We start from the raw sequence: 22,742 nt of genomic DNA, 5'->3' as shown, positions 1-22,742 counted from the left end.
GAGTGACCCTAATTTGTAACACTGGATCAAAGAAAGTATAATGAATTATACTCATAAAACCAGCATTTCGCAACTACTGTCTTTATCGCCACGTACGCTGTGCTAAAGTTAGTGGGCTTTTTTTTTCCCCACTCCCCCACCCCCCAGCTTCCTTTTGTATAAATGGCAACACATATGGAATTCTTTGTTCATGCTCTAGAAGCCGCTTACCAGCACGCAGGCTGGACCTCTGAAAACACCACTCTCAGAGAGACCTCTACACGTGGGGAGGCGAACGGTATTTCGCGTCAGAAACTACGCAACGAACACCCCGACCCAAACTTTCGGTGCAAGAGCAAAGCATTTCCCCATCCCTTATGCAAACTATCTCCCAGCTTCTTCCAAACATCAGGCAGGCAAACTCTTCGTACCAAACCAATGCTCTTGCTTCCAGTTCTACACACCCACGGTACAATGTCCTGGATTATCACATCTTCCCCGCCTTTAAAATTCTTGTTTACAGAATCACAGAATCACAGAATCACAGAATCACAGAATCTTAGGGGTTGGAAGGGACCTCAAGAGATCATCGGGTCCAACCCCCCTGCCAAAGCAGGCTCCCTATCTCATATTACACAGATAGGCATCCAGACGAGACTTACATAAATACATTACGTATTTTAAAAAATAATGATCTAAGGGACAAAAATCACATGTCCAGGTACTGTTGTTCCCCAGTACTCTGTCTTTGTTAAGACCGTAATACATGACTCGGGAATTTAGCCGATCATAGGACATCTTGGGCAAGGGTGTATGAAGAAACTCTCCAAGTAATCTTTCTTCATGTGAAACCTTTCCATACCTACCACTCTTTTCCATCAATTACCCTCCCATGGGGCACATTTAATATCTACGTTTCTTGGAGGATGGGACATAAGAGGTATGTGGGACGAAATCAGACAAAACCCCTATCCTATCCTATCCTATCCTATCCTATCCTATCCTATCCTATCCTATCCTATCCTATCCTATCCTATCCTATCCTATCCTATCCTATCCTATCCTATCCACCTCATCCCACCCCATCCCATTCTTTACAATTACACAAGACCCCAAATGTGGTTCAGACCTGGAAACATCTAAAAACATTGTTTTTTTAAACCCCATCTTTAGAATCTCAGAATGCTTTGGGTTGGAAGGGATCTCAAAGCCCATCTAGTTCGAACCCCCTACCATGGGCAGGGACACCCTCACTAGACCAGGTGGCCTAAAGCCCCATCCAACCCGGCCTTGAACACCTCCAGGGATGGGGCTTCCACATTCTCTCTGGGCACCCTGTGCAAGGGCCTCATCCCCCCCCAGAGTGAAGAATTTTTTCCTTAAGTCTGACCTAACCCTGTCCTGTGTCAGCTTGAAGCCATTGCCCCTTATCCTATCCCTGCACCCCCTGGTGACCAGCATCTCTCACACATTCCTGCAGGACCTCTTTAAGTGTTGGTAGACTGCAACCTATTTTACTGTCCCCTTTATCAGGCACAACCACGTGCATGAGATGGTCATGGCAGAGATGACCCTTTGATTGCAGGGGAAAGCCAGGCTGCTTTCAGGAGGGCTGCAGCTAGTCCCTTCTCCTACCAGCCACCACAACGATCCAACTGCTTTACCTTTATGCAACAGGCAAAGTAGCACCAACCTCCTTCTCTACAGAGGACAGCATCTGTGGGAAGACCTTCTGCTGAAGGGCTGCAGGTCCTGCTAGGAGCTGTCATGAGCCCGTGCTACCAGGCCTCTCCAACACCCAGCCACCACAGGCAGCGTGGGTAGGGGGGGGCCAAACCTTCCAGTCCATGTTTATTTGCCTTCAAAGCGGCTCAGAAATCTACCAGGGAAAAAAGTTATCTGAGAGAGACTGTCTAAAACCAAGACTTACAAGCCACACACACACACACAACCCCAACTAACGTTAATCCCTGCTGTCTACTGAGTAAGATTTAGCATCGTGCCCTGCGTACTCGTGTTCCTGTACCAGCGCTGTGCATTCCAGCACTCATTTGGCTGCACCGTCTTGCGCAAAATGCTGTGATTTTAAACGGGCAAAGGAACAAAAACATCATTGTCCTTGAAGTGCACGTACCTACCAATTACTCGGAGTTATTACATGCTGGGGGGAAGCTTAAAATTGTCACCAGCTCGTTGTGCTCCAGCATGACTTCCTCCATGAAGGGCTGGTCTTCAGAAAGCACTGCTAATGACCAGGAAGGGGAAAAAAAATAAAACCAACCCAGGCTCCGCTTTGGAAAAGCAGTCTTTTCTCAAGCTATTGTGTCCCACATTTCTGATTTGAAAACTAGCCACCCAGTTCATCTCAGAACATCACCTTTTTCTTCAAATCACAAGGAAACACAAGACGTGCGGCTCCCTTTCCCACACCTCGCTCAGGGTCGCTGTTCTCAGTTTCTCTGCGTACAAGGAAGAGCTGGCAGCCATCGACCATCACCTCTCCCTGCCCTCTCTTGCATGGTGCACGCAGCCTTTGCTTTTCAGATGCTATGTGACACGAGGAATATGATGTAATACCGGACATGCTGCTGGTGCTCGCTGCCCAGCTTTGCAGGTATCCACAGTGCGGTGTTGTCTTCATAGAACCACAGAACAGTCTGGGTTGAAAGGGACCCCAAGGGTCACAGAGCTCCAACCTCCTTGCCACAGGCAGGGACACCAATCTCCAGGCCTGGATGTACACAAGGTTGCCCAGGGCCCCAGCCAACCTGGCCTTGAACACCTCCAGGGACAGGGCACCCACCCCCTCTCTGGGCAGCCCCTTCCAGCCTCTCCCCACTCTCTCTGCAAAGAACTTCTCCCTAATATCTCATCTAAACCTTCCCTCCTTCAGCTTCAATCCATTGCCCCTTGTCCTGCCATTGTCTGTCCTTCTAAAAAGTTGATTCCACTCTTGTTTCTCTGCTCCCTTCAGGGACAGGAAGGCTGCAATGAGGTTCACAAAGATCAGCAAAGAGATGGAGGCTGACAATGTGAGGTTTTCTGGTAACTCAGCCACACTGATGGGATCAGGACAAGGGCTCAAGGATGTGGCAGCAAAGTGGGATGGAAGGGATTAACCTGGCTTCAGCTACAGGTTTCTCTACATCCAGGCCAGAAGAAATAAGTTTTGGTGGGCATCCTGGCCCTTATGAGCCAGCTTGAAAATAAAAATGGAGAAAAACAATACCTGAAGTGGAGAAAGAATCAAGGGTATGACCATCACTTAAACGAGAAGTCTAATGGGCCCATTTTTAAGTGACGCAGAAATATTACAATGCAGCATGTCAAACCCAGGACTCTTAGCTTGTACTCTAACTACTCAAGGTACCTCCACCAATGGGAGACTAATTTATCATGATAACCAAGGAGAAAAGGTCCAGGTGATGCTCAAGCTGCTAGACCTCTTATCAGGGATGATAATTCACCCTGCAAGAAGGTACAAGAAGCCTACGTGCACTTGGCCACAGAAGCTTCAAGACTCAGTAGATGCTTCAGATTCGATGGATTGATAGCTCACAGCTAAAACATATTTATCTTTTCTGAAAATAGTTCTGAATTCACATAAATTTTAAAAATTAAGTGAGCAGAATAAAATTGTTGGAGTAAAATGTATTAATGTTCCACACAAACATAGTTCCCAGATGCCATTCAAATCTGATACCACTACAGAGTGGCACCAACTCTGTATTTGTATGGATGCTAAGGGATGCCTGATTTACACTTCCCAGGACTAGTGTTATTCCATGTAGCCAGTAAAGTCTTAATTTTAAAATGCACCTGCTAAAACTGAAGACTCCAGGGAGTCCTTAATACGGCCTTCCAGTCTGGGAAGGCAGCCTATGGCAAAGCTGGAGAGGGACTTTTCATCAGGGAGTGCAGTGACAGGACAAGGGGGAATGGGTATAAACTGGAAGAGGGATTTAGATGAGATATTGGGAAGGTGGGGAAGCTCAGCCCTGAGAAGCTGGGGCTGCCCTGGGATCCCTGGCAGGGTTCAAGGCCAGGTTGGATGGGGCTTAGGGCACCCTGGGCTGGGGGGAGGGTGTCCCTGCCTGTGGCAGGGGGACACTGGGAGGTCTGAGGGCCCAGCCCACCATCAGTCTGGGGTTCTGTGATCCTATGAGGACATTTGATAGACCACAGAGTATTTACAATACTACAAATTACACTTTGTTTTCAGGATAATGGTGTTTTTTACTGAAGCAACACTTGCAAAGAAAGAGAGAAGGGCTTTATCTAATGTTTGTACATCAGTAAATTGCACAGGCAGGAAGTTTTTGCAGCCTAGGCACTGCTTAATTTCCTGCTCAGTGCTAAATCCTAAATTCTTCATAGCAGAACAGATTTTTCCGCAAGCCATCTCCCTGTGCACTCCTTTGTTGGATGGCTTACAGCTCCATCACTCTGTCCTTACCCTCCTCCTTCTTCCCATTCCTTCTTCTTCTTCTGATAACTCATTTCTAGTCAGACCACTCCGGGTCCTCTAGACGTTCCCAGCCATCTTTTCTAACCAAACATTTCCATTTTGCCTTTGTCCTTGTGTCCCTCCTTTGTACTCACAGTGGAGTTTGGTTCTGTAGTTTATTAACAGTATACCATCACTGCTTTACATTTGTTTCCCTTAGAATGGCAGGTTCTAGACCAGCATTCAGGCATATCTTTTTGAAAGCCCTCTCTACGCCAGTCGTTGAAAACTCTTTCCTTCACTTTGCAAGGGAAAAACATCGATGATCTATTCACAGAGGTATTCAATTCTATCACTTACAAGAACCTGAGATCCCCTAAAAATACACTCCCTAAATTTATATGCACTAATTACCCAGTTATTGGTCAATTTAATAATTGCTAAACCATCTGTGAGGTCAGATGGCAATCCTCTGTAAGCTAATGTAACAGCTACCATAGCTTTATAATGAGAAAAGGTTGATACCTTTATTATCTGTGGTGTGTACATATAAAATGGAGCCTCTTGCACATAGATTACATATGCAGTATCTTCAGTGTGTATAAATATATATATATTTAGAATAGATAATAAAATACATCCTTGGTATATGGTTTGTAGCACTGAGCTCTTGTCAAATGAAAGGGGACTCCTGCAAACACAAAAATTCAATATCCCCATTAGACTTTAGGCAAATGGCCTGTGAGAGTAACTCTTTACAGCATCGATTCCATACTCTTTTAAAAATGGCTAAAAATTCAAACTTCTGAGAAAGTTAAAAGGAAGCCTCTCAGTTTTCACAGCCTCAAACAACCCACCCAACCTCCATCACTTCGTATTTGGGGGATACGTACTCTTCCGAGTTGCTGGTAATTAGGAATGAGAAAAAAAGGGTTTGGGAAAAATTAAAAGTGCTCCCAAATGTCACTTTCTGTTGGACTTCAGACAAGACTTCCATCTACCTCCTCTTCTTGCGCTGCAATGTCAGTTGTGGCATGGTGTCTACATGGTGTGCTCTGGGCTTGAATGATCGTGCCTACAAAACACATTTGGCTTGGAACAATATAGGATTGACTCAAGCCCTTCATTGTCTCCAGTTGCCTGTTACAGGTTTGAGTCTCTAAGAGATTTTGGCATGTGCAATCCGAATTCCTTTCAGAGGAAATGGAATTGGAAATCCCTGCCCAAATGTCCTCAATTTCCAGAACTGAATTGAACACTGAATTGAGTACTGTGTGCAGTTCTGGGCTCCCCACCATAAGAAGGACATGGAGGTCCTTGAGCCAAGTGCAGAGAAGGGCAACCAGGCTGGGGAAGGGGCTGGAGGACAAATCATATGAGGAGCAGCTGAGGGAGCTGGGGATGTTGAGCCTGGAGAAGAGGAGGCTGAGCAGAGACCTTATCATCACCTACAACTACCTGAAGGGAGGTTTTAGAGAGGTGGGCGATGGTCTCTTCAGCCAGGTGACAGAAGATAGAACAAGGAGCAATGGCATGAAGCTGGGCCAGGGGAGGGTTAGTTGGGATATTAGAAAAAAATTTTTTACTGAAAGAGTTGTCAGGGCCTGGAACAGGCTGCCCAGGGAGGGGCTGAGTCACCTTCCCTGGATGTGTTCAAAAGAAGAGTTGATGAGGTACTTAGGGATATGGTTTAGCATAGGATGGGAATGGTTGGACTTGACGATCTTCAAATGTCTCTTCCAACTTTGTGATTCTGTGAATTCTGTGAACTGTGAATTCAGAGTAAAGACTTTGGTGGATCAAGACTGCAGTAGCCAGACTGAAATACTTGTAAAAGCAGTGGTAGATGGGAAGAGAGAAGAAATCTTGTGCCAGGAATGGCTTGCAAGAGGGAAGCTTGTATTGATGCTTTTGGAAGGGTGTACAGATTCTTCCTTGGTAAATTCATGTGCTCCCCTTGGAGCCTGGTACATATCTATAGCCATTCAGGATCTTCTTTGACTCTCACAGACACCAAGTAACTCGTCTGTCTGCATGGTAGCTCTTGAGCCTCTCCTCAGTTGAGAGAGACCCTTCTTCACTAGGAAGCATATAACTTTGTATGTCTGTAGTGTGAGTTTCCCAACCTGGGATTCCCAAGACCTTTGACTGCTTCCTGGACAGAATGCTTGCATTTCCAAAATACTCTGTGGATTTTGCGCATCTTGAAACGGAATTAGATCCTCAGATCTTCATAAAATATTATCAACTACACTTGAACTGCACATAAACAGCAAAAATAAGAAATAATCCAAAGTCAAAACTAATTCACTTTTCAATTAACAAGAAGAATAAATTTTCCCAAATAAATTCTGAGACGTGGTAAAACCCCTCTGCCATACACCAAGCATCTGATACGCTCTGGTTTTTAAACAGCAAAAGAAAACACCTGGAGAGGTACAATCACAGAACAAGTACTTACTGGTATTTTGCTCCAAAGTCTATTGGATGTTACATCTACAATTGCAGTAGCTTTCTACAGGAATACATCACACTGCAACAGTAATAATAACTCATGAACACGCTACGAACAGATTGCTTCGGAGCATCTGGAGTCGAGGGCTTGTCACAGTTCACACTGTACAGCACTTTCTGCTGCAGAATTTCTACTCAAAATTTCCACACATACCTTAGATTGTGGGTTTGAGTTTTTAAGATCAGTCACGATTAGAAATATACTTAATTCTAAAACAACCCAAGACGAAAAGGGTAGGGGTCACCTCCCTTATGCCCAGCTCAGTAAAAAAACCCACCAAACCCAAAAACCCCATACACGAAAATCTGCTGGTCATGTTTTGTGAACAGAGCAAAGGAAACTCAAGGCTCTCCAGTATCAAAGCCTCAGGCTTCAGCTTTCTTAAAACTTTAAGGTTAATAATGCAAGTCCCCCACTTCTCTTGTTCTTGGCGTCTCACGACAGAGCGCTCAGGAGAAAAAGCCTTTGAGGACCTGTAATAACACAGACAGCACTGAGTTCCCAAACACAGGTACTTGTGATAGTAGGGACATGGGCAGGGATGCTGGCTCACCTCGTTAACAAACCTCCCACCAATTTCTCCACTAAGAATGACATCTAACAGCTAAACAGAAAGGCTACCACGTAACATAAACTGACGGCAACGTGTGGGTGAAATTCCTTCAATGGGTCCACTCTCTGTCCTCCACAGCAGCTCAAGCCAAAACAAGATGATGGAAGGGGTGTTTTCCATGGTCTGGAGTACAACATAGAATCATAGAATCGCCTAGGTTGTAAGAGACCCATCAGATCATCAAGTCCAACCATAACCTAAACCTACCTAGTCCACCTCTAGATCATGTCCTAACCACTTCATCCACATGCCTTTTAAATACCTCCAGGGATGGTGACTCCACCACCTCCCTGGGCAGCCTGTTCCAATGCCTGACAACCCTTTCAGGACAGAAATCCTTCCTGATATCCGACATAAATCTCCCTTGGTGCAATTTCAAGTCATTTCCTCTCATCCCAGCACTTGTCACTAGAGAGACCAACCCCAATATCTTTGCAACGCCCTTGCAGGTAGTTGTAGAGCGTGATAAAGTTCTCCCTTCAGCCTCCTTTTCTCAAGACTAAAAAGCCCCAGCTCCCTCAGTCGCTCCTCACAGGACTTGTGTTTCAGACCCTTCACCAGCTTTGTTGCCCTTCTCTGGACATGCTCCAGCATCTCAATGTCCTTCCTGTAGGCCCACAACTGGACACAGGACTTGAGAGCTGAGTACAATGGAATGATCACTTCCCTACTCCAGCTGGCTGGCATTCTGTGCATAGCTTCCTTGCAGACCAAAAATGCACACTGGACAAGAGGTTTTGGTGGAGCTCTTCCCAACAAAAGCTCAGAAGGAGCGAGGAAAAGCCAACCCCTTTTTTAATGCATCTCAAGACGTTTCAGAGTTGGAGGCTGCTGAGATAGTTGCCTTTGGACTGCTGCAGAGCCACAGGGATAATCAGGAGAGGAGGTTTGGAGCAGCAGGGTCTACCTAGAGTCAGCCTCTTGGTAATCCCTCATGACAGCAGGGGTTTGCCATCCCAAAACTGGACCTGTACATCTCCCTGATGTGAAAACAAAGTTTTGAAGGGTCAAAAAGTTCCACCTATCTCAAACAGGAACAGAAAGTGAAGCCTGACTGGTTTAAGTGTTATTACTTCTATGCTGCTGACTGCAGCAGGGAGACGTTGGCTGGCCTCTAACGTACGAGCTCAAAAATGGTCTGGCCTTGGGAAGGCAGAGCTCTGCAAGGGCCAATTTACACTGCCAGGAAGAGGTCTCAATCAGCATTTGCAGCATTTGGCACAACTAGTGCTGAAGAGCATCCGATACTTGAGCTGGGCTGTTTAAAGGTAGCTTGGGCATGTCCACTGCAGCACACGATCCCTGGGAAAATCACATGTGGAAAACCCACACTGCTCTATAAATTGTACTTCTTTTTTGTATCCACAATTAATCCCGACTTGTGTGGTGCAAAGTGTTGTGAGCACCTGATCACACCTAAACCTCTGGTATGTCAGAAGATCCTTCGCTGCTCTGGCTTCACAGAATCACAGAGCCATATGGGTTGGAAGGGACCTCCAGAGATCATCAGGTTCAACCCCCCTGCCCAAGCAGGGTCCCTAGGACAGGGCACACAGGGCGGCATCCAGACGGGGCTGGAATCTCTCCAGAAAAGGAGACTCCACACCCCCCTGTGCAGCCTGTCCCAGTGCTCTGCCACCCTTTACCATGCATCTCTGTCAGCAGCGTCCTCTTAACAGAGATGCAGAAGGTTTTCTGGCAGGAAGCTGCATCACCTCTCCAAATGACATAAGCTCAGCCAGCGAGAGCATTCATCTGCCCAAACAGCCACGCAAAACCTGCACTAGAGCTTTTGCTAACATAGTTATCTTGGCTGGGGTGGTGAAGGAGTTTTTTTCAGGCTCTTAGCTGATAGGTCTCTGCCAGTGAAACCTTATGCTGCAGGTCAAAGCTTTATTTTCTCTCAGTATGCCTGGGCTTCTGAAGTGAGCTCGCTGTTTGAGTGCCATGCCTAGTTTGAAATGAAAAAATCAAAAGAAAAAAGTATATATATGTATAAATAAGTATATATATAAAATATATATATAGAAAAAGTATATATATATTTAAAAAGACATTAAAAAGTGTCTTTGTGTATATATATATAAATGAAAAGAATAAACCAAAAGTATTAGTAAAAAGCCTTAATCACAACAACACAGATCTGTGACTGAAAGCTCAAGGTGCTGCACCATCAGGAAAGGTCAAGATCTACATGGAGTTTCAAGTCTCCTTGGAACCGGGAGTGCTCTCAGCCTCTTGCCCTAGACTTGCCAGCCCAGGTTTAGCTTTCTCAATGGCTTTCATAGCCCTTGTCAGAGCCGAGCGTGGGCAGAGGGCGCAAGTCATCATTCCCAACATGTTTCCTTCTTTGAAGGTGTGCTGGGTGCCAGACTTCCAGCCTGATCTTGCAGCCATTGGGGCCAGCTTAACAACAGCAGACAGTGCAGGGTTATACCCCAGCAGTGAGGCACGACTGACATATTATCAGAGGTGCCCCATCATACCCGAGAGAGGCACCGAATGCTGCCCGAGACCCACTGGTGAGCAAAATACAAGCCAGTTTTCAAACCCTGTCAGTTTTCTTGCTGCTGATGGGAGCTGTGGGAAGCTCCAGACTAGGGAGGAGCAGGGTCTCAGGGTGCAGACAGATGATTGAGTTACTGCGACTCCTCCAGTTGCCACCTGTCAGACTCGCCGCGGTAGCTCGCAGCTTGTACGGGCTCCGCTAAAGGGTGGCAGCAGAAAGAAGCTGGGTTGTTGATGCTGCTACCAACCTCGGCCATCTGGTCTACCCATCTGAGGGGATGCGACTGCTTCAGGGCAGAGACACTCATCTGCTTCCCAGTCAGGCTCCATCCGCCACCGTTTCCAGCCCTGGGGCTTTGAGCTTGGTCAACATCTCTGAGGTTGTTACTGTGGGTGATGTCAAATCGCTTGTGAAGTGGGGCTGGGCAGAAATAAACCCTTTCTCACTCAGGGAAAAACAGGTCTTCCTAAGGTTCTTGCTTGAGCTTGAGCTGAGCATCTTTTAAATTACAGCAGACCAGCTTCACTGTACCTAGACAACCAGCATACATATAAAAAGGATGGATAAACCTAGCCATTAAGTCTCATCCTGTCTTGTTGGGGTTTGTGTCCTGTGGTGTGAAACCTCTAAAAGCCTTTAACCAGACCATGCAGGTTCTTGGAATTTCATTTACTCTAACAAAGTTAAACAAAACACAGTGAACTTAAATCTTTGTGCCAACAAATTAGTGGAAGTAAACCCCTCTTGAAAAAAAAACCCACAACCCAGTATACAACAAAACCATTAATACTCAAGGCTTGAAAATGAAATGATACAGGGGGCTGGGGTTTTGTTTTGGTATTTTATCATCACGATGTTAATGGTTCATATCTAATGAAAAACGTGGCCTGAATTAAGTTATGGAAGCAATTTTCCTGTGTTTTAATAAATCCACAAACTCAGCCTACAAGTGAACAACCATATTAGTGAAATGAATGTGAAACAATCAAGTAAGTAACTGTTTTCATGTGTTAAGTATCATATACAAGGGGGTAAAACGGTGTTACTTCTTCATTGCTTCTGTCTGAACGGTACATGGAAAACTTTTATTACAGCTTTATGCAAATCTCATGCTGGTGTGTTTTTCAATGAAACCACCAGTTTCCTTATATTTCAATTTATACCTAGAGAAACGGAGGAAGAGAACTGTGCTGGTGTAACACTGAGAAGGGCAAATCCTCCACAGATTTTCTGGGTGTTGCCTGAACAAGGACTAGGAATTTATTTTCCAAGTTGCCTCTACTTTATCATATGTCCACACAAACTTAACGGCTTTTGCATTAAATTTTATTAACAGACCTTAAAAAAGAAAAAGAGAGAGAGAAAAAGAGAAAAATGGAGTGTTTTTATATAACGGAGATGGACATGAGGTCTGACGCCCCTGTTATTTAAACATCGACAGCTGGATTTCCACTTCAGCCAGGGGATAAGACAACACTCACACTTCCTGTCCTTTGAAGCAGCAGCTTCAGCTCTTGCAACCCCTGAAAGAACAGTCTCTCCACAGACAAGGTCTCTGAGCAAGAGGATATGTAAACTGAAACTTTTTTTTTTTGGGGGGGGGTGTCACACAGACTCGTGGGCGTAAAGACTCTTCGTGGTTAGGGAGTGGGGAGCTGTGATTTATTATCGCGGGCTACCAAAAGAGAGGGGCAGCAACTTCCCTCTTTCCCATGAAAATGCTGCTACCACGTGCACCTCCTCCAAAAAAAAAAAAGCATGTGGATGTGCGGCAGAAAACCAAATTACCCCAAGGAATCTGTGGTCACAGAATCACAGAATCACTGGGGTTGGAAGGGACCTCTAGAGCACATCGGGTCCAAACCCTGCCAAAACAGGGTCCCTAGGACAGGGTGCACAGGGCAGCGTCCAGACAGGGTGGAATGTCTCCAGAGAAGGAGACTCCACACCCCCCTGTGCAGCCTATGATACAACTGACATCTTCAAAGTTGGAAGAAAACAGTAAAGGAGAAGGGGAAATGTTTCATGATTTTTTATCAGGCGTCTCTGTCAGACATTGGACGTGCCATCAGGTATCAAAGAAGGTTTTCTACCCAGTTGTGAGCTGGGGAAGCAGCAGGGATGCTAAGGAGGCTCCATAGAAGGAGAAAACCCTTCATACACAGAGGGGATTTGTGAAGCAGCCTGAAGGATGTTGTATGACAATTCAGATAAAGATCATCCAACTCAGGGCACAGAACAGACTCTCATAAACAGTGCACATCCATAACTAAATGTCTGCTCCGTGCCCTTCCCTGGCAGCCACCAGGCACAGCCCAGACCCTCTGGGCTCCGGAGACACTGGGCATGGACCTGCTCCCTGTCAGGTCTGAGAGCCAAGGTGCTGCCACAGCACAGAGCTTCCACCATGGCACCCCTGCACATGGAAAGGGGGCAAGGACCTGGTATGCTGGCTCACTGCCATGAAATCTTTTGTTCATCCTCCTGGCCTGTTCAGTGACGACCCGGTCACCTGCCTGCTCACATCATTTATTGATGAGTAATGCTCCAGGACATCCTAGTTGATCTGCTTCGCCCTCAGCATGAGCACACTGGTCCAATACCAGCAATCAACCTGGAGTACTCGTGATACAGCTCAGAGTCAAGAGGAGATGGAGCAGTGCCATTCCTTAGCACCACAAATGCTGTTGTCTCTATGCATCAGGACAACTGATGCTGCACGTAAACACTGAAAAATCCCAGCTTCCCAAGTTGGAAAGGACTCATTTATCACACATAGTCCTTCTTTGGTAAAAGAATCACAGATTCACAGTATCAGAGGGGATGGAAGGGACACCCAGAGATCATTGAGTCCAACCTCCTGCCAAAACAGGGTCCCTAGGACAGGGCGCACAGGGCGGCGTCCAGACGGGGCTGGAATCTCTCCAGAGAAGGAGACTCCACACCCCCTGGGCAGCCTGTCCCAGGGCTCCCTCACCCTCACTGGGAAGAAGTTCTTCCCCACATTGGGGGGAACTCCCTGTGCTGCAACTTGAGCCCATTGCCCCTTGTCCTGTCCCCACAGACCATTGAAAAGAGGCTGGCTATCTCCCTTTGTGTCCCTAGAAAAAGAAAGAACCTAAGCTGTTGTACTCACGAGCCTCCAAGAGAGGTGATGGCACAGTAAGAGCCGTCTGTGCACATTCATTTTCCTGGTCTGGAAATGGAGAAGTCATCCTGGAAATTCTGGATCAGATTCTGCCTTTAGTGGATGTTCCCAGGTTGGCTGACCAAGACTATTCCCTAGCTATCACCGAAGCCACACCGGCTGGCTCCTGAAACCACACTGCACCAGTGTGCAAGCTGGTGTGGCATGGAGAGCACTGAGCAGCCCTCCCTTCTCACCCAGCCAGGCATGGCTGCTATGGCCAATGTGTCTGGGCCAGTGGTGGGATGTGAAGACCAGCCTGGTCATGTGACCTGTGATTCTATTCTGTGGAGACAGGACAAGGGGCGATGGCTGCAAATTAGAGCACAGGAGGTTCCACACCAACATGGGGAAGAACTTTTCCCCAGTGAGGGAGCCCAGGGACAGGCTGCCCAGGGGGTGTGAAATCTCCTTCTCTGGAGAGATTCCAGCCCTGTCTGGATGCCTATCTGTGCAATATGAGCTGGGGAGCTGCTTTGGCAGGGGGGTTGGACCTGATGCTCATTCGAGGTCCCTTCCAACCCCTACAATTCTATGATTCTATGATACTATGATCTCCAGGGAGCTTGCCAAGATGCCACAGGACCATGAAGATCATCCACCCCTGCTCTACAACACAAGCAACTTCTGCTAAACATTCTGCAGACACTCTTCAAAGTTGCTGGTGTACTTTGAAAAAAGGCCTGCTGTGAGTTTAACTCTTGCACATCTTTTTTAATCTAAGAGCTCATGAGTTTCAACTTAAGAAGTCCTACTTTAAAAAAAAAAATTAAAAAATTCACAGATATTGCAGAAAGCAAAAGACACTGTGTGAAATCTGCAAATCCTGGCCCTCATCAATAAAGAATTCAAAATGTTAAAAACACGGGATAAGGTAGAAAGTCAGCCCCTCTTTGCCACAGCATTTCATGCCTGCTTTGTGTTATATATCTACCAAATGATAAGCTCCTTGAAAGAGAACCATTTTCCTTTTGTTTGGTCCTGAACACACAGTTGGAAGTTCAAGCATCTAGCACACAGAGCATTCCTGTATGCTCTCTGCCTAATTTTAAAATAAGTTAAATAGAATATACATAATGGCCATTTAGCTAGATCAAAGGCAGCTGGAGCCACCCCTGGTGTTTATTTCCAAACCATTACACATCACTAGCAAGATATTCCCCGTGACCCTCTGATCTTGTAAGGTTCATAAGCAACGCTAAAACCAGAAGCGACGGCGAGCTTTACTTCTGCTCCTTTTCCTCCAAAGTCCTCTTCAGCCATGAAACGCGGCGGGATAGGTTTTCACAGAAGCACAGAGCTGTAGGGGTTGGAAGGGACCTCAAGAGATCATCGGGTCCAACCCCCCTGCCCAAGCGGGGTCCCTAGGACAGGGCGCACAGGGCGGCATCCAGACGGGGCTGGAATCTCTGCAGAGAAGGAGACTCCACACCCCCTGGGTAGCCTGTCCCAGGGCTCCCTCACCCTCACCGCCAAGAAGTTCTTCCCCAGATTGGGGGGGAACCTCCTGGGCTCCAACTTGAGCCCATCGCCCCTTGTCCTGTCCCCACAGACACTGAGAAGAGGCTGCCCATGTCCCCCTGTGTCCCACCCTTCAGCTATTGATCCCCATTGATCAGATCCCCTCTCAGGCTTCTTTTCTCCAAGCTGAACAGCTCCAGCTCACTCAGCCTTTTCCAGGTCTTTTCTTCACTCTCACCACCACACCTTCCCTGGGGGAGTAGAGCGCAGTAACCCCCTACCACGAGCTGCATCCTACCACTGTTTGAAAGTCACCACATAACTGGACCACAGCACCAAGTACTGCTCTCACTGCTTCCATCTCTGTGTCCATCCTCTCATGTAAGAGATGAGACCCCTGTCACATTTCCTGCTGTCGGACAGAAAGCCCGGATACACCAACCTGGCGGCTTCTGCAGGGAGTGGGAGGGAGGTGTGCCAGTCAAGTGCATCACTTGATGACTTCAGGACCACACACTGCATCACAGCACACACACCAGTCTATACACACACACTTACAGCAACACATCCAAGTCCTTTTAAGCAGCACCGAGAAGCATCGTTGCATCAGGACCTTCCCAAACTAATGGTTTAACTCACAAAACCCCTGAAGCATACAAAAAAACCCCCTCTGTTCTGCTGAGCCCAGCCCTGGTTTGCTTACTTGTAAAGCACTCAGGTGCAGCCTTGGACCTGAGCGAGCTGCTGGAATGAAACCAGCTTCCCCCGTGGAAAGGGAGCGAAGGTTGATGCTGGACTTGAAAGGAAGCTTTCCTGAGCTTAACAACAGCTGCGCTGCCAATGTTTTCAGTTTAATTTCCACCCCCACTCCCCCCCCTACCCCGTAACCTTTGTGTGAACTTCTGAAATGAATGGTTTTGGCTTATAAAACAGCACTCCTGGACCAAACAGCCCTTTCGCCCTCACCCCCCGGCCCTGTATGGCTAACGTTAGATCTGCGTACCCTCCACCCTGTGAAGGGGCCCCCAAGATGCAGGTGCAAGCAAGCTTGAGCAAACCACTACGACCAGCCTGGTGCTAGGCCATGGAGAGACACAGCTCCTGCAGCAGCCTGGGCAGCCAGAGCGTGCTGGTGGGGCATGGCAGCTGCTCCGAGTCCCGTGGATCTCTGAGACATCTTATACCAAAGCTCTGTTCAGCGTGGAAGGTGAATTTTGCATCATAAACACATCGCTTGGGATTTTTTTTTTTTTTTAATTAATAATTTTCTTTTTCTCCCCTGTTTGCTGCAGTTTCCAGAGGGATCACACTGCATCACAAGCCAGCTAGCTCGGCTGCTGGAGGCCAGGAGTGGAACTGGCAGCAATAAATCCCACCCAAGCTTCCAAAATGTGAATAATGAACACGCGTTGCGGTACACAGGTTTTCCTGGCACGCTTTTCCAGCTTCAGTTTCAAAGGTGAAGCCGCAAGTGTGTTAGGCAGATCCCTAAGAACAGCATGAACAGGAGAGGAACTCCTTGCAGACCAAAGACCTGTGCCAGATGTGCATCCCACTTGCCAGGACCCCACCAGCCCTCTACTTGGCATCTGCATTTTCCCCGACTGAAGCAACAGCAGCGAACTTCTAATAAAAGTTTATGCAATTAAAGAGGGGGATGGCCAGTGGGATCCATTTGACCCAATGAGTTTTCTGTTGAGACTGATGGAAAGACCTACCGCGTCCTTTCAGGTTCATATATTAATGAACCAGGAGTCACAATCACTTCAGTGTCCTCCAGCATCCCTCCTCCTGGAGGAAAACAGCTCTTCAGGATGCTGACGACAGCCACGCTTACAAACCTGCCATCTAAATCTCTGGCAGCCAGCCCCCACGAGGGGTGGCGTGAGGAAGTGTGCACTCCCAAGGGGTCTTTTTGGAGCTGCTCGGGAATTTTGCCTTGTTTTTCAGTGTTTTGTCTTAGAAAGCTCTTCCAACTTGTATATAATGCATCTTGCAGCTGTGTAACTCGTGTGCAGCACGAGAGCCCACCGGAGCCGCAGCCTCGTAGCTTCCACGGCGTTACTGTGGCACTAAACTCAACACTAAAGATGTTTTCACACTCTGTACGCCAAAATCAGTTTTACTAATAAGTATGACATTTCTCCTAAGATGAACAAATTTACTGATTTCGTTTTTACTCCTCTTTTTCTTTTCTTTTTTTTCAAAAATTTACGATTTAATCTATTTTAACCTAATATGGAAGTAAATCGGAGCAACATCACGTGTCTGAAATTAAGAGATATCAGTCCAATAATTAAGTAAGCTGGTAATGATTTTTTTATGAAGCAATGCTAGCAGAAAGCAGTGGTGCTGGCACTGGAAAGTGGGGTCCACTGCTGAAGCCCAGAGCATCTGCGACTGTGCAGATTCCCCCCACACCCCTCTGCTTACTTATTAAGAGTGTTTTATGGAAAATAAACCCTTCTGATAGGTGAGGGGGTCACTTCCTCCTGCTTGGGGTGGGGGGGTAGTTCTGAGTTGAGATGGCACCGTGAGGGCTCGGTGTGATTTTCACCAGGCGCTGGGCACAAGATGACTAATGTACTGCACAAAGGCGACTGAAAAGCCATCAGCTGGGAACAGCTTTTGGTCACTACTAAACAGGGGGCAGATATGAACCAGTGACCTAGAAGTGAAAGACTTTGTAATCTGATTACCAATCCCTTGAGCCATCCCATCCCTCCCCTTTTCTTTTTCCCTGATAAGAGAAAAAGAGTCTTATTACCTAAGCAACTTTTGTAGCCTGTTAGCAATGCAAAAGCTTTCATTTAGTGCTTAAAAAGGAAAGTCTCATGGGCACGCTTATTAGCCCCATCTCAAGCACAGGCTCTGTATTATTTTTCCCTATTAATTTTGAAATAAATGTGTTGGTGCAAAAGTGTAGCACGGTGCTTTTTCTGATAATGATTTATAGTAAAGTTCTTGCTGATTAAAATAGGTGCTGATGAGAGGGTTTTACATAGCTGTGGAGTCAACAGATCCCTCCCTGGCCAACGAAGAAGAGACAACATGCTCCTTTTGTCAGCAAATACTCCAAAGAATACAAGTGCAGTACCAAGGTACAGGCGCGCACCGTGGATGATAAGCATCCTCCTCCGTACCACAGATAAGCATCCTCATTGCTGGCTTTTCATACATAAATCACGCTTTTAAACACCCACAAAGATGTGTTTTCTCATTCAGAAGCTGGGTGCTTTGGTAAGCATTACGGTCTCATCCCCAAACGGTTACTTTAATGCACAGAACAGAATCTCCCAAGCAAACCAAGATGCATTTAAACAGTTGTAAGGAGAGGTTGAGGCTATTGTTTCTCCTTTTCCTCCTCGCTCCTCTTCTCAAGACCCTCAGGAGAAATCTGGGAGACCTTTTCTGCCAGTTTCCTACCCTTTTTTTTTCTTCCCCCCTCATACTTTCTGGCCAGCACATTAACGCTGCCTCCTTTGGCTGGAGGTAATAAATGATTAGCTACAGCATAGCAGCGCGGTGTTCGTGTTATTCTTCACCATACTACACTCAGCCAATGTCTCAAAAATTAATGCAAGTGTATCAGGATCTGAAATTAACTTTTTATAGCCATAAGCAACATCCCACTAGGAGGGGGGGGGAGAAATCCTATTATAGCAGTTCGGGCATCTCACTGCTTGTAGACTGTTAGCACACACAAAATAAGATTTCAAATTATCAAATGGTGAATGCAAAAAGAGTTGTTCCATATTGATTAAACATTTTTTTTCCTCTTTTTTTTTTCCCTTCTTTTTTTTTTAAGATGTTTTTTGCTTATGAACCGATAAAGCCAAACTAGGTGATGCTCGCTCTTGTTAAATGACAGATTTATTACTAAAGATCAGGTGGGAGACCAGACTGGCCAAGACTGCTACTTGATTATACAGAAGTAACTGGAAAAACCTACACATTTATAAATAAAACTGCGATGCTATCCTCTGGAGTTGTGCAGTAACTTCCTGGAGGGTTTACTTCCCCCAACCCGAAATTTTTATACCCACCACTCTGTTGAAAAGCAGGGTGCTAAGAGCCTAAACGGCTCAAAACAGTTTTGACATTTGTGAGCAATGATTACGCTGGACCTGGATAAAAAAAGCCTCCAATTCCCTTTTTTGCACAAAATGAGACCTCCTTGCCTTTTAAACAGCCACAAGCTCTGGGTAGGAGAGCATATGAGAAGTTTGTTGAACAGGTAACACTTCCCATGTGAGAAAATGATTAAGTTTCAACTGGCTGAAAACTTTATACGTGGAGAAACCTTCAGCTGCACCAACCACCCATCGCCTCGACTGACAGCGATGGGGCAAACCAGCTGCTCGCAATGCGTCGGTGTGAGAAACTCTACGCACTCAAAGTCAGCAAAGTTAACCAGAAATAAACATTGCTGCCTACACAATGGAGAGGTAGAACAAAAAACCCCCCCCCCCCTCCCCTAAAAACTCAGGCCAGATTTGAACCAGGGCCCCATCCCAGCTCACAGCTTAAGCACTGAACGGTACTTTAAACCCTGGGGCTTAATCTCTTGACCTTGAGTACTGGGATTTCATAGTGGAGAAGAACAGTCCAGCCAGCACGCAGCAGTTGTTGCGGCACTTTGCTGACTGCAGAAGACATGGACGAGCTGAGAGCAACCCTTGGTGTCTTCACACCGAGCTTGGGTGCTGTGGTTTTGGCAACACATTCTAATATTGGCACTAATTTCCTGATGTTTGTGAAAGGATGCCAGCTTCTATTAACCTGATCAGCACCCAACCTCTTTTGCAAAACAACTGGAAAACAACAGTAGTAAAAGAGCTCATGAATGTGGAAGGGATTTTGAACTTGGAGAGGCAAGCCAGGTCACTGAGTGCCACACAACCAAGAAAACCTTCTTCCACGAGCGATGCAAATGCTGTGCAAGGGTGAGCTTTTTGAACTTCCCATCCTTGTTCTGTGCCTGTCTTTCCCTCAACTGTGGCTGCAGTAAACCACCCTGACTCCTCAGCACTCTCCCTGACTTTCCAACGCAGCGCATCACACTTGCCAGCGGGAAGCACAGCTGGCAAGGGATCTAAACACCATTCCAGGGCAAACTCAGCCTTCTGGCCTTGCCAGGAATGATGTTTCAAGCTGCTTTCCCCCTCCCTATCTCTTTTATTGGGGTTTTTTTTGGGTGTTATTTCGTTTGTAAGGTTGTGACTGCACAGGATGCCCCATTCTCTACTTGTTTGCCTGTACCGGTGGCTCCACCCATCGCATCACCGATGCCAGGCTAAAAAAGCCAAACCCAAACCCACCGTGGATTAAGACGGCCTCGCGTCTCTCAGAGGCGAAATCGGCGGTTAATTAAAGCCAGATTACAGGAGCGAGCCGGGATCAGCTCGCTGTCCCAGAAGGGAGGACAACCGAGGACAAGCAGTGCCCTCTAGTGTCACCGGCTGCTGAGACCCCCCCCCCCTCCCCTTTCCCGCACCATCCCCACGCGGGGTGCACGCGTGGGAGCGAGAGGGACGTGCCTGTGACAGCACACACACACACACACACACACACACACACGGTCGCGGTGTGACCACACCCGCACGCCACTTGATGGGGACCGCAACCCGCGCCCGCCCCGTGCTTGCCCCCATCACTCCTTTCTCATCCCTGCACGGGTAACGCGCGAACATGCAACGGAGCCGGACGCAGCCACGAGGCCTTTGATGTCGCGGGCGGCACGGGGAAGAAAGAGGTTTGGTCGTGGAGCAGCGGGCTGTGCGCGAACGCGGGTGTCAGGAAGGCCGGCCGAGCCGCTCATGGGAGGATGTCTAATAGGAACTGCTGAACACACAATACCAGCAGCACGGCCTGAATGGCTAAATTGCAGCGGCCGGGACACCGTCAGAAGGTTTTGAATCAATCAGAAATTATAATTAAACATGTAATGAGTGTTTTGACACCCTTCCCCCTCTACCACCCCCCCTTTTTTTTTTGTTAATTGGAGGTTAACAGTATTTAGACTTTTATTACAGTCCAGTATCAACAATTTTGTAATATCGCTTCGACGCCTTTTAGCAAATTACCTCAAAACTTTGCTCTTTGGGTATAAAAATAGTCCCTCAGCACCCTCATAAAAAGAAAAAAGTCTCTCTCCGAGGGGAATAAATTCCACAGAACTTCAGTACGTGTTCGACTTAAGCCGAAATCACGGCGGAGCCACGCCAGGTTTGTTTAATTTCTTGCTTTACGGCATAAACATTTGACAAAGAGAGAAAGCTATCTGCTCATCTTGTGAATGACGGTACACGTCAGACGTTCATTAGCATTCACGTCTCCCGTGAAGTACAGGCAATAAAATAAGGAAACAAAGACAAAAGGTATGAAAGAACGATACAAGATGGCACCAGTTACAGGTGCACGGAGGAAGCCTCAAACATTTTTGAAAAGGCACATGCGAGATGTCAAACAAGACATCCTTGTAACAGCACTGAAAAAAACCCCTCAAACCCAACAACCACTAGAAAAAGAATTAAAATAATAATAAGAAAAAGCAAAGCCTGACAGCGCTCCCCGATTCCATTTGCATAAAAAGTGCAGGCGACTATTTATAAATATATTCAGATCACAAGATGTTTGTATTCTGGTTTTCCATGTAGAGCACTAATAGACGTCTACTCCCATCCTGGCACTCCTCAAAAGCGGTGCACATAATTAGGCTTTCACAGAAAAGATGAGGATGTGCGTTACAGACTGATTCCTCCTCGAAAGCGAGGGCGGCAAAACGTGGGCGAGTTCAGGAGAGAAAGGGTGGGGAACGCGATGCTCGGAACGACCCTGGGCACCTCCTTAGACACCTTAAAATTAGGGTACGATTGCCAACGAGACCATAACTGTGTGAGACTCTCTAAATAACAGAGGTGTGCCGAGGCTTGAGATGGGAATGTGGCCACAACCTCCCCCCCTCCAGGTCTGGAAGTTTTTGCCGCTGGGTTTTAGCTCTGATTTAGTGTTCCAAAAAGTTAGTTTCTGCAGTGGATGCTGCATCCATGGCTATGGACAACAAATGTTCTTTTTTTCTTTCAGGAGACTTACAGTGCTGCTGCCTGGGGAACCTGTCCCCAGCCCCAGCACAGCTCTGCTCAGCGCATAAACGTTTTGGGAGGTGGGTGGTGAAAGCACGGTTATATATTAAGGAAGTTTCTACCATCCTCCCTTTTCACACACAGGGACGAGAATGTCTGTTTTAAGGAAGAGAAGAAAAGCTGAGGTCGCTTCCCGTAGCAGCGCTTGATCCCCTGTGCCAGAGGATGACATCCCACTGTAGAAAAACGTGACTTGGGGTAACACAAACACCACTCAGGGTTACACTTCAGGCTGGCTGACCAACCTGAATTTTGCAGGGCGAAGAGGCTGTGGTTTCCCCTGTGTTTGGGCTGCTTAACATCTGTGTGAGGATGGGGAGTGCAGGCACAAGGCGCAGCCCTGCATGGGCATCTGCATGGCGTGAATGACACCAGCAAAAGAAAAGAGGGACCCGAAGAGTTACGTCCCCCCTCATTATCTCCGCTTTGCAAGGAGGGACAAAATCAAAATGGAGGCTTTTTTTTGGGTGGGGGGGAGAGGGGAGGAGGGAAGGGGAGGGATGGACCTGGGGATTTCTGGTGTTGGGAGCACGCGGGGAGCATTTGCTGCTGACAGGCTGGAAAGTTTCGCTCGGGATACAGCTGGGTGGAAGAGGGATGATTGAAGGGGAGTGTGTCGATGCGCGGGAGGTCAGGGCGAAACAGGGAAGGACTGAAACACACCTCCTGCATTACCAGCATCAATAGGCCTTTGATGCTATAGAAATTACTCTGCTAAAAACTTATTAAGAATTTTACACTGGTAACACTACGCCGTGTGTAATCACATGTGAAGATGCACACAGGCAAAGGAGAGCACAGCAAAACCACAGCACATGCCTGTAACACGCTCGGCTTGCTGAACGTAAGCAGACGCTTTTTTGCTATGGGACGCGTCTCCTGAGCT

The 22,742-nt window shown here is 47.0% G+C and overlaps 1 protein-coding gene across 1 annotated transcript in view; it reads right to left on the bottom strand.

The window, feature by feature from the left end:
• Window positions 1-22,742, bottom strand: part of ARB2A (ARB2 cotranscriptional regulator A) — a 306,258-nt gene that overhangs the window by 92,538 nt on the left and 190,978 nt on the right. The gene's annotated exons all lie outside the window — the stretch shown is intronic.

This window comes from Gallinula chloropus (assembly GCF_964237585.1).
Source record: "Gallinula chloropus genome assembly, chromosome: Z".
Classification (NCBI taxonomy): domain Eukaryota; kingdom Metazoa; phylum Chordata; class Aves; order Gruiformes; family Rallidae; genus Gallinula; species Gallinula chloropus.
Note: the sequence above shows the minus strand (reverse complement) of the source record. Positions and strands in the feature narration are given on the sequence as shown.